The 11,816-nt window shown below is 38.3% G+C and overlaps 1 long non-coding RNA gene across 1 annotated transcript; it reads right to left on the bottom strand.

Moving 5' to 3' along the window:
- Positions 1-864: 864 nt before the first annotated feature.
- LOC140852236 (uncharacterized) lies at positions 865-2,726 on the bottom strand. Its single transcript, XR_012135149.1, has 2 exons — positions 2,464-2,726; positions 865-1,046 (listed from the first exon to the last, which is right to left on the bottom strand). It is a non-coding gene; the product is annotated as an uncharacterized lncRNA (long non-coding RNA).
- Positions 2,727-11,816: the final 9,090 nt, after the last annotated feature.

Genomic DNA, 11,816 nt, shown 5'->3' with positions numbered 1-11,816 from the left:
CACAGCAGCCTAAGTTCAATCGAAATCCGATCACCGTGATGGGAGGAGGGCCTCGGCCTTCTTCCTCTTTCTTTAATTTTTGTTTATTTATTCAAACAATATTTCAGCCCTTTTAAAAAATATATAAATAAATATGTCGTAGATCCTTTAAAAAAATCACAAATTCTTTATGGAATTCAAGAATGGATCCAGATCTTGATGACCGTTGGAAGAAGCACGGATCCAGACTCTGATACCACAATATAAGAACTTTATGGGCAATAGAACTTATATAAAAATGAAGCCATTGATGCCGTTGAAAATCTTTTCCATCAACCTATCGAATCAGCCTGTAATAATAGTCTGTAATCACCTACGATCTGCAATTAGAAGAGAATCAAGTCGGATGTGCTCTCGTTGTGGTCGAGAAGCACTTTGGTTTTCTAATCCCAACTCCAAGAAAATCGATGGGGAGGTCCTCATAAACTCTCGGGTGAGTTAGAGACTAAATCTTTTATAACGTGCCTTATCTATCAGAAACAGTATCTGAATCAATCTCAAAGACTGGAAGATGGACGTTATCCATGATGGTTGTGTAGAAATTAACTTTATCATGATAATAACCATCAAGTATATCTTCAATTTATTGAATGTTTATCTTTAGTTAGAGTCTAGATAAATAAAATCAACCAAAATAAATTCTGATGCGTGTTAGTATGAGCCACATTCAGATGGAACTTAATTGGATAAATTTCAACAAGTTCATCTAGTAATTTTCACTATTTTTTACCTCAAAAAAGAAAGTTTTGTATTATTGGTTTTTTTTTTGTGACATGGTTGGGCCTGCAATTATTGTTGTCTGGGTAGAAAATTATGCTCAAAATGTAAAACTTTGGTCTCTTATTTTTGTTATTGTTCAACCATATACTTCATTTAGTCGCTTTCTTGAAAAGATTCTCTGGAGAAAGCATGGCAACACGAGATGTTCAAGAGCTACACTTGTCCACCCAAAACAAAAAAAAAAAAAAAGGAACCCTTCATGTAGTCTCTTTCACTGAAATGTTCTCCTGCAAATATGCCTCACCATTAGTCTATCAGATATTTGCAGTCTACTAGATATTTGTAGTTGTATCGATAATTAGCCTTATATTATTTGTGATATAAATTAAAGGAGAAAGTAGTGTTTGATCATGGAATAAAATTTAGAGTGGTAAAAGAATATCCAAATAAGTGAGGAAGAATACACAGTTCAACAATAGTCATAGATACTATGTATTGCAAGATAGGACGAGAGTCATAGAAAGTTCGGGCTACCACAAGTTTCACCTAATTCTGCTCTATATCATCTGCTGCTACTTATGTCCGCTTGTTGGTTTCCAGGAAATATGGGAGTGGAAGACAACATCAAAATTCTTCAAATTGTTTCATCAGTAGTTATGTATTGGTGGAGTATTTTCAATCCACCTCAATGGTTGTATAGAGTACACAGAAGCCTGGGATAAGTATATTGGTGAATGGGAAGAATGCAACATGAATATGAAAAAAAGGAGCTGTGAAAAATAGAATATATATGGTAAAAAGGAGTGTCATGAATCTGGAAAACAAAAAAGGAAGAAACAAGAACAAAATGGAAAAAGAAAGAAAAGGAATGAGGAAGTAAAGTTGCGGGTGAAAAAAGGTGAAAAAAAGAAAGAATCCTGCAGGAACCAAGGAGAATATTTTACTGACCTTTTATTTCTTTGTTGCAGGGTATATATTATATGGGAAGTGTTCCCCTTGCTCAGGTTTCAATCAATACTTATTATATAATAATTTTTGTATACAACTAGTCTGTGGGTGTTATGAGGTGATTTCATATAAGCATCTACATCTTCACTGTTGCTGTCAATGCAAGGATTTTTCAATACATGGCTATCAGGTTCCTATATCTTTAATTACAACATTCCAGATATCTCTGTGGGCAAGACTATCAGAATTGGATTGTTAATTGGGGAAGGATTTTGGGGGCATGGCCCTTGCACAGCGTTGGTTCTGATTTCATAATTCTTTATTCATCAATTACTACTGTGGGTGCTGCTCCGGGAGTTCATTGTCACAAATGGATGTTTCTGTATGCTCTCCCTTATCTTGCTTCACCTGGAACTGTGATTATGATGGGGGTGATATTTGGTATGGTGTTATGCGGAGTCATCTATTTCTTATTGTGCTGTGGTATGGTGCTGTAGGTCACAGGATCAGCAACTGGTTCGTTGTTGAGGGAAGGGCATCTCTATAATGTCCATCCCTGTTACGATTATCTCTTGACGATGTTATTACAACTATTTGTTCTACAACTTGGGAAATTTATCTGGTGGTATGAAGGAAAAATCCCACAAAAGATGGACTAAAGTCGGATCCCCAGGAAAGGAAGAGCAGGTTCCAGATAGATCCCCAGGAAAGGAAGAACAGGGTCCAGATTAAAACTTCAATAAAATATGGAAATACCTTGATAGCAGCGGAAGAACTTGATCAAGGCTGCAGGAAATTGCTTTGTGAGAGCAACAAGTGTGGCTCCTCTACTTCGCATGCATGCCGAGCAACTTAGAAAAGGGGGATGAAGGCATGGGATTTTCTGCTTCAAAGGAGACCTTTCCTAATTTTTTTCTCTCAAATTCTTTATCTCTGTTTTCAGGGAGGAGGGCGTCGGAATTTATCTGTTCTCAGCATGAGAACAGAAACTTGTTCTCACGCTGAGAACAGAAATCTGTTCTCAGCGACTGAAGAGAAAATCTGTTCGTTGAGAACCGGCCCTTTTTTTTTGTTTGAATTCATAATTCAAATGTCCAAAATTATCCCCTGATTAGAAGATGGTTTTAATTAGAAGTTCAGATCCTAACCAATTTAGGACTCGAATCCAATCCCCTCTAAATTCAGATCAAACACTAATCAGAAGTTCGGGTCCTAACGAAATTAGGACTCGAACCCAATTCCCTCACATTCTTTGGATTATAAATTAATTCAAGTTCATCCCGGAAATTAATTCTGCAGCTAATGCCCAGTGCTTGCTAAACATACTCAGTATTTAATTCCGTATGACCTAAAACTTTAATTCTCAATCAAGTAAGTCTATTTATTTAATCAAGTCACCTACTTCCAAATTGAACATCTAGATCTTTGGTCAAGTCCTTTTCCACATCGCTCGACAATGTACGTAACTCTATAGATTTGAACACTAAGCCAGTAGTATAGGAACTAATTTCTGTACTGATTAATCGAAGTGACCATCTAGCAATGATACTTGATGTCTGAATAGGTCGAATAAATGCAAAATAATATTCAAGAACCTTGGCATATAGTTACTATATAATTCATCTCTTTGATCCTCAATGCTTAGGATGACTTCAGGGTAAACTGTTAAACCCTTAATTAGTCTTCTATATTGTATTTCAATCTTATAAATTTTGTGACTAATCACATGGATTATTCTGATCAAGATTTTACTGAATTGAAACACAGAGAAGTATTATCTCCTATAACCTAGAGCGGTCATTGTTGTGCAAGATCTCGGTACCTATTGTTTGTAGTAAGAAGCAAGAGAGAAGAAATAAATAGGACACAATTAATTTACATGGTTCGGCCCAAGTGCTTACATCCACGAGACATGCAAGGCTTCACTTTCTGAGAAAGAACAAAATATAGACGAGATACAATCTCAACTCTCAACCCTCTCTCTCAACTCAAAAGCACTCACCCATACAATGCTCTCAAAGTACCCAAGAAGGCTCCCTCATAAATCTACAGGTCTAGGGTCCTCGACACCTCTGGATCTTTGTGATGATCTCAGCCGCTACATCATGCCCCAGCCTGTCCCAAGGCAACCCTAGCATTCCAGGACACTTTTGACTGTCTGATGCCCCTAGCGCTCCCTGAGACCCCCTGGTTCTCCATGAGATCTCTGGCTCTTGATCTCCCTGAGATGCCCGTGGCGCTCCCATCCTATCCCTACCTATCACGGCTACTTCACCTGGTCGAACTCAGGATACTTCCAACTATTTTCTTGAGATACCTCCCTCGACTGTTGCACCGCCAAGCCTCTCTCAGTCCTGCACCATCAGGGATGCACTATTGCAGTACTCCAGCACTCCCTGCCTCAGCCTCTGTGCCATCCTGAGATATTTTCGAGCCCCTCTGTCGAGATCTCCCTTGAGATTGCCCGTCTCACTCTCCTACTAAGACCCACCCCTCGAGACCCTATCTCGGTCTGTCGTTGCTTTTGTGGCTCTTTTTGTAGGTCCACTATTGCACAACCAAATAGCCCACGACTTAAAACCCTTTTTCAGAGAGAAGACAAGCACTAGAAATCCCACAGACCATCTGATCACTACCACAATCCTCCTCAGCCGCTTGATTGCACTCGATCAAGCTTCTTGGTGATCAGATCAATATCAAAACCTTCCCTAGCCATTGAATCAGCCCCTAGATCATCCCTCATCCGTCTGATCATGCAAACACCCAGGGAATTGCATGGGAAACCACTTCGATCCATCACAGATCGTGAGAAACCCAAGGGAAATGCCCGTTCAATCCATGCGGGTCCCCATGGTCCACAGTCCATGATGGACTGCAGTACACCGCTCGCTGGGCTCCCACGCATGCTGTCATGTGCGCTCGTGGGCTATGGCTTGCTGTCGGCCCATGCGTGCCTGCTTGGGCCATGCACCAGTGGCTGGCCTATGGGCGCCTGCATTGCCAGGCCTGGCCAGCACCGCCGTCAGTCTCCGTCGGCCCATGGGCCGCTCCGACTTCCTCTGCACGTAACTTCTCCATCTAGACTCCATTAGGATTGTTCTTAGACTCGTTGGATTCCGTTCATCGTCCTGAACCTCATTTTGGACTTATTATGGATCGAATCTCAAGATATCAGATTCTAACAGTCAATTCTATCTTGACTCACATAGAGACTTCACAAATACTAGATAGTGCCCAAAAATCTTCCATCACTGTATTAAAAATATAGATAGTCCAACACTAAAGCACAGTGAATTGCTTGCAAGTCACCGTGATAATCTCAGGTCAGAGGAATACTTACACCCATATCCTTCATTAGTTCCTCTTGACAGGAGAGCCCCCTACAGCTGAGTCATGTTTAGTGATATTGTACTCCTACATTTCAATTACATGCCATACAGTGTCTCCACACTCTTTGGTTACAAGGACAACCAACCCATATGGCACACAACAACCTAAACTTCATAAACGTTATTATCCTATTAATAATATATCATTTGGTCGTGAGCATAATTTAAGAACTAGTCGATAAATTCTCATCACCTTTATCAAGTGTTTATTGTTCTAAGGACTTCATCATTATAATAAGAATGGAAGATGCAAGAAATGATGAATTGCAAATTTTTTATTAATATAAATCAAAGTACAATACATACACAAATGCACAATTGTCTATAGTTAGACAATCAGCTTTAGGACACAATCCCAACAAACTTCCATTTGTACTAAAGTCAATCAGATCTGTATCTAATATCCATCTTTCATTTGAGTTTGTCAAACTTCTTGATCTTGAGAGCTATAGTGGAAGTGAAATTTTCAGATGTAGCGAACCTGAACATTGCTCAACAAAGGAGGAGTTGAGCGGGAAGCACTATTTCCAATGGGCAAATGAAACTTCATTCCCCGAATAAACAACATAAAATAAAGAGAAAAGAAAGATTGGTTTATTCATTCACACCGAAAGAACTTTCATTGAAGGAAAAATAGAGTCTACAAATCAATGTCACCTCTACTAACGATCTCTCAAATAAGATGATAGTGATACAGAATCTGTTTGGTTCTTTGATGGGACTTGGATTTTTTAACTTGAGCTATGACTCCAGTACTATCACAATATAGTAGAACTAGACCATTAATGGAGGGAACCATCTGAAGCTCGTGAATGAACTTTCTTAACCAAACTACTCTTTGGCAGCATCGGATGCCGTAATATATTTCACTTTGCACATAGAGTTAGCAACTATGTGTTGCTTGAAACTTTTTCAGCATATCACCCGATCATATAACGTAAAAATATAATCAGTCATACTTTTGCTGTCATCATGGTCCGACTGAAAACTAAAATCTATATACCCTATAAGTTTTAAGTTAGAGTCTCCATAAATAAGTTATTGATCCTTAGTATTTCTTAAATACCTAAAGATTATTTTTACAACCTTCCAATATTTTTCATCATAATCGGACTGATACCTACTTGTTACCCCTAGCGAGTAAGCCACATCCGGCCTCATACATATCATGGCATATATGATAGATCTCACTGTCGAGGTATATGAAATTTTACTCATATGCTCTCTCTTTTGTGAGGTTGTTGGACAATCCTTCTTAGAGAGAGATATTTCTTGACCTATCGATAGATAGCCCTTTTTGAAATTCATCATGCTGAACTGTTTCAGTATAGTATCAATCTACGTGGATTGGGACAATCCAAGCAATCTTTTAGATCTATCTCTATAGATCTTCATCCCTAGGATGTAGAATGCTTCTCTCAAATCTTTCATAAAAAATTGTGATGACAGCCAGAGCTTCATACTTTGTAATATAGGGGTGTTATTTTCAATTAAAAAAATATCATCCACATACAGTATAAGGAATATGACTATAGAACACTAGCCCATTTATAGACACAAAGCTCTTCTCCATTCTTAACAAAGCCATACATTTTGATTGTTTTATCAGAATGCATGTTCCAACTTCGAGAGGCTTACTTCAATCCATTAATGGATCTTTGTAGCTTACATACTTTAGATTCATCTGTGGATATAAACCTTTTAAGTTGTATTATATACACCTCTTCTTTTAGCTCTCCATTAATGAAGGCCATCATGACATTCATTTTTAGATTTCATAATCAAGATATGTTGCTATCGTAAGCATAATTTGAATGAATTTAAGCATTGTCATAAAAGAAAATATCTCATCATAGTTTATACCATAATATTGATGATATCCCTTAACAATCAAACGACCTTTATAGGTCTCTACTTTTCCGTCCGTGTCCCTTTTTCTTTCAAAAATTCATTTGCACCTTATGTGTTTTATTCCTTCAGATAAATCAATGAGTATCCATACATCATTGATTTTCATAGATTCCATCTTGGATCTCATGGCTTTAAGCCATTCCTCAGAGTCTGTCCTCTATATAGCATCTATATAGGTGATCGGATCCTTGTCATTCTTATCTAGCTCAACAGGATCATCATCCCAGATCAAGAAATTCTAGTATCTGCCTGGCTGATGCGGTACTCTACCGGATCTCCTCAAAGGCATATCACCTCAGCTTTGTTTGATCTTCACCTTGACTTGATTTGATCTTCACCTCGGCTCAATCCTATTCTTTGCCTTGGTTTGGTTCTGCTCTTAATCTCGACCATGATCTTTGCCTCGACTTAATTTGATATTCATCTTGGGTCGGCCTTGATCTTCACCTCGACTCGACCTTGGTTTTGATAGCTTGGTTTTAAGCTTTGCCTCAACTTGATTGCTTAAAGACCTATGGTCCTGTAAGAAGAACAGAAAATGGAATGTTGGAAGAGGATTTGGAGCCTCTTAGCATGAGAGCTTTTGAGTCATGGGAGTCTCTCCCTCTTAAAGCTTGTCCTTTTGGAATATCCTTGATTTTGTTCAGATAGATGGGGAAGCATGGATTCTTCATGCTTTAGGGGGCGAAATTCGGAGGATTTGCATAATCTCCTTTCTTGTTTGGATTCTAATCTGTCACGATCTCCTTTCTTATTTGGATTTAGCCAATAATCAAATTTTGAAATAAGAAAGCACGGATCATTTGGATATTACGATCTCTTTCTTCATTTGGATCCTGTCAAAAATTTAAATTTTAAAATAAAGAAGCATGGATCCATCATGATTCAAAAATCAGAGGATTTTTGTAACCTCTTTTATCTAGATGTTACGATCTTCTTCTTCATTTGGATCCTACTAAGAGTTCAAATTTTAAAATGAGAAAGTATGAATCCATCATGATTCAAAAATTAGAGAATTTCCATAATCTTTTTTATTTAGATGCTGTGATCTTCCTCGTTTGGATCCATATCAAGAGATGGTTGATCTGGATTTGATCGACGTCTAGCCAATCTGATCTTTAAGAACTCGATGGCATTAGAGCGGCGTGATGAAGTTCTTTTGATAGAATGCGCACTTCTTCCTGTAAATGGGCTTAGACTCTTTCTCTAGCACCAATCTATTATTACAGAAATCCATCTTAGATTGGGTTGGCTGGAGTTGGACGGCAGTTATAGGTCGGTGGCGGTAGGATGGTAGTGGCAAAGATCTGTAAGATAAATCTTCGATCGGAGTTGGCTCTACAGAGACCCTCTGATACTCAAGTCAGAACTCTAGAATAAATGGGAATGAGTGAATGCATAGAGTGGAAAGTTTGTCATACTTTGAGGATCCCTGGTGGGCCTATAGGCAGAGGATGAAAAGCGGTAAGAGAGGAAGAGAATCATGTGGTTAGTCTTGACTTATCGAGCAAGATATTCTTATTATCTTCTTCCTTATCTGCTTCATGGTAGGTTGTTACGTAGATTCTGAGATGTTTTCCGACTGACGTAAATCGAATATAATATCTTTTCTAAATATCGGTAGGTCGGATCCAGTTTCATTGTACATCAATTTTATCTGAGAAAAAAATTTTCTATCCATAATAAATATAAAAATAATTTTAAAAAAATATTATTTAATCTACTTTCATCTGTATCATAGCTGTCAGAATCAAAATACATGTACATCCTGACTGAGATGGTGAGTTTGGATCTTATCCTCCGACTCTAAAACTATTGGCTTTTTGCTGGTCCTTGTGAAGGGAACCGCTTAGGAGCTAGTTATGAAATCCGATGAGTGCTTTATGTCCATGCTTGCTCATGATGTGAAAGGCGTCAGATAAGTGCTCGTGAATCACCTCGTTGGGAGTGTTATCGTAATGGACCAAACTTGGGATCTAGTTCGGTCCTTGGTCGATAAGTGCTTGTGAATCAGCTCGTTAGGAGTGTTGCACCAACTCGGATGAAAGGCTGGAGCTAAGTTTTGTAATTGGGGACCTTGAAAGCATTGATGGTGGGCGTAGACGAAGGTCGGTCCGAAACTACCGCCCCCAGTGGCGATGGCCTGCTTCAAGGAGGCCCAGGTCATATACTAATCAAAGCCCAAGTCGGATGCAATGCGCTAGCTCCAACAATATTATAAGGGATTAGCCCATGTTTGCTTGAAACTTGAGCTGAGTTTTCATTATAAACAAACTCTAGGCTCTTCCACATCTGATAAAATTCCATGGTTTCATCTCTTAGTTGAATGCTATGTTATGAAATATCTGAGGTCCATTTGGTTGGGGTGGTCCAGATTTCAGGGTATTTCGGTGATTCCTAAGAATTATTTATCTGAAAAAATAATTATAGAGAAAAGTAATTTTTACTATGTTTTATTGATGAAAAAATTATTTTGAAAAAAAATTACTGTGTTTGGTAGGAGGTAATCTTATATGGAAATATGATAAAATTTATCAATATACCCTCCAACATAAAATATTCTTTTAATACTAAAATAGCATTATCATCTCCATCAGTTTTAATATAATAATTATCATTATATAGCCTTTTGCATAATGCCATCCCCATCTTAATTTTTTTGCAAAAACTTTCAATTGAATAAATTTAGAAAAACATCAAATAAATTTAATTATTACATAATATTTTTATTGGGATTATTTTTATCAAATATGGATTATTACTACTTAAAAATTTACCAAATACCAAATCCTACGATATTTCTTTTATTTTCTCTCTCCAAAAAATAAACATGAAGCTCATTATTTTTTATCTTTTTTTTTTCATACTAAATATGATAATCTGACATGAGATTTATTTTTTTATACCAAATTATTCCTAATCAAATGGGCCCTAAAGAAAAATTCAACGACACCGGTGATGTGATGACCTACAAGCATATTTTGGTGGCACCTACGAGCATATTTTGGTAGCGAATATTATAAGTGATCAATAGAAAAATGTATTTTCTTTCTTTTTAAACCAACCCTCCCCCGCATTAAAGACCTCCGTCCATCCTATATTCCATTGGTAGATGAAACGAGAACAAGACAGGAAACCGCAAAAAAATCAAGGCAGAGGATCTGCGATAGCACAAGATGTTGTGGTGCAAAAATTGCACGGTAGATGATCTGAACTCGCCTCCTAAAAGCACCACATCCGCTGTTCCCTTAGATGTACGGTGATACGTTATGTGCATCATTTGTCTTTACGAATCCTGGGGATCGACACGGTCATAAGTTGCGTTGCTTCACAAAGGGCAACAAAATTATGGATTCATAGCTTCCATGGATCATGTATGGCTGCAGGCATACAAGGAAGCAGTCCAAAATGTCTTCCTTTGATCACCAAGGAGACAGCTAGCAGCAGTTTATCAAAGATCAAGAAGTCGACCAAATCTAAGATTAGATACGAGCTGTGTTGTTTATGAAGCAATAGTACTGCAATAGCAACCGATATAACGTGGTGGCATTTAATGGTTTAGGGCCTGATGTAGGCATTGATGACTTCCATTACACCAAAAAATTTGAAACTATAGGAAGCTGGCCTACCCATTTCAACAAAAACAAAAAAAAAAAGAGGGGTGGGGGGAGAAAGGGTTCTTGCCGATGAGCAGACCTACCTATCAAAAATCCTATCCACATTCCAGAGTTTGGTACCATAGCGTCTAGCCTTCCCGATGGGCTGACCTACGTATCAGAAGACTATCCACATTCCAGAGTTTGGTACCATAGCGTCTAGCGTTGCCGATGAGCTGACCTACGTATCAGAAGAATTCAGTGATAAGCTTGTGGTAGGCGTCTAGATTGACGCAACCAACACCATGGCCCTAAAAACCTACCAAGACTTTGACAAAGTAAATACTAGTGGAGTGGGCCAAGTCTGCTTGCGGGCTTTATAGCTCAGAGCTGGGTTGGAGCCTATCTCAGAAGTCTTTGGAAATGACCTTGCCAAGCCGTGGCGTTTTAATTCTTCTTCAACTTACCTATACAAGTGACCACACATGCACTTGACCATTTGAGTGTCATTCAGATTACAATCCATCTTAGAACAGTAGCTCTAGATCCAGTTCGCCAAAAGTCAGAAAGCATGCTGAAGGTCTTAGATTTTCTTGATCTTTCTTCTGAACATTTTGGAAAAAAATGGTAAGCATAAAACAATCCGACCACTAGATATAAACGGGTTCCCTGGACTCTGGAATTCAGCCGACCACTTGCATTAGAATGCATGAAAGGTTCAAAAGCTTCATTCAGAAAATCTAATATTTTAGTTTAGAGTCTGGCCAAAGATCATAATGAAAGATTCTTCCAATATAATATTTCCGGTTTCTTGTTCTTATTTGGATGTTTCCACACATCACACACATCCTCTTGGGTGACAAAGACCTCCCTCCATGATGTAAAACAATCGATGAAATTAATGTGCTTCACGATTAGTCAATGATAATCACATATAATTAACACGTAATGGATGACTGCCGTAGCGGTTGCAGTCACTAACTAGTAGTTAATTCCGTCAGTAGCTTGGTGGCGAGGAGCATCAATGTAAAAGCTTCATGTGACAACAAGTTCGAGTTTGCATCAAGTGATTGATGAATGATTTGAGTATATGCACCAGTGATACAAGCAACAAGTAAATCCGCCAAAAGTGAGATTGCCCTATCTATTGGAACTATGAAGTCATGGGGCTAATGCCAGCTTACTCTTTGGAAGAAGACTAGAGGAAAAGAAT

The sequence above is a fragment of the Elaeis guineensis genome, chromosome 10 (genome assembly GCF_000442705.2).
Source record: "Elaeis guineensis isolate ETL-2024a chromosome 10, EG11, whole genome shotgun sequence".
Classification (NCBI taxonomy): domain Eukaryota; kingdom Viridiplantae; phylum Streptophyta; class Magnoliopsida; order Arecales; family Arecaceae; genus Elaeis; species Elaeis guineensis.
This window is presented reverse-complemented; position numbering and strand designations above follow the sequence as displayed.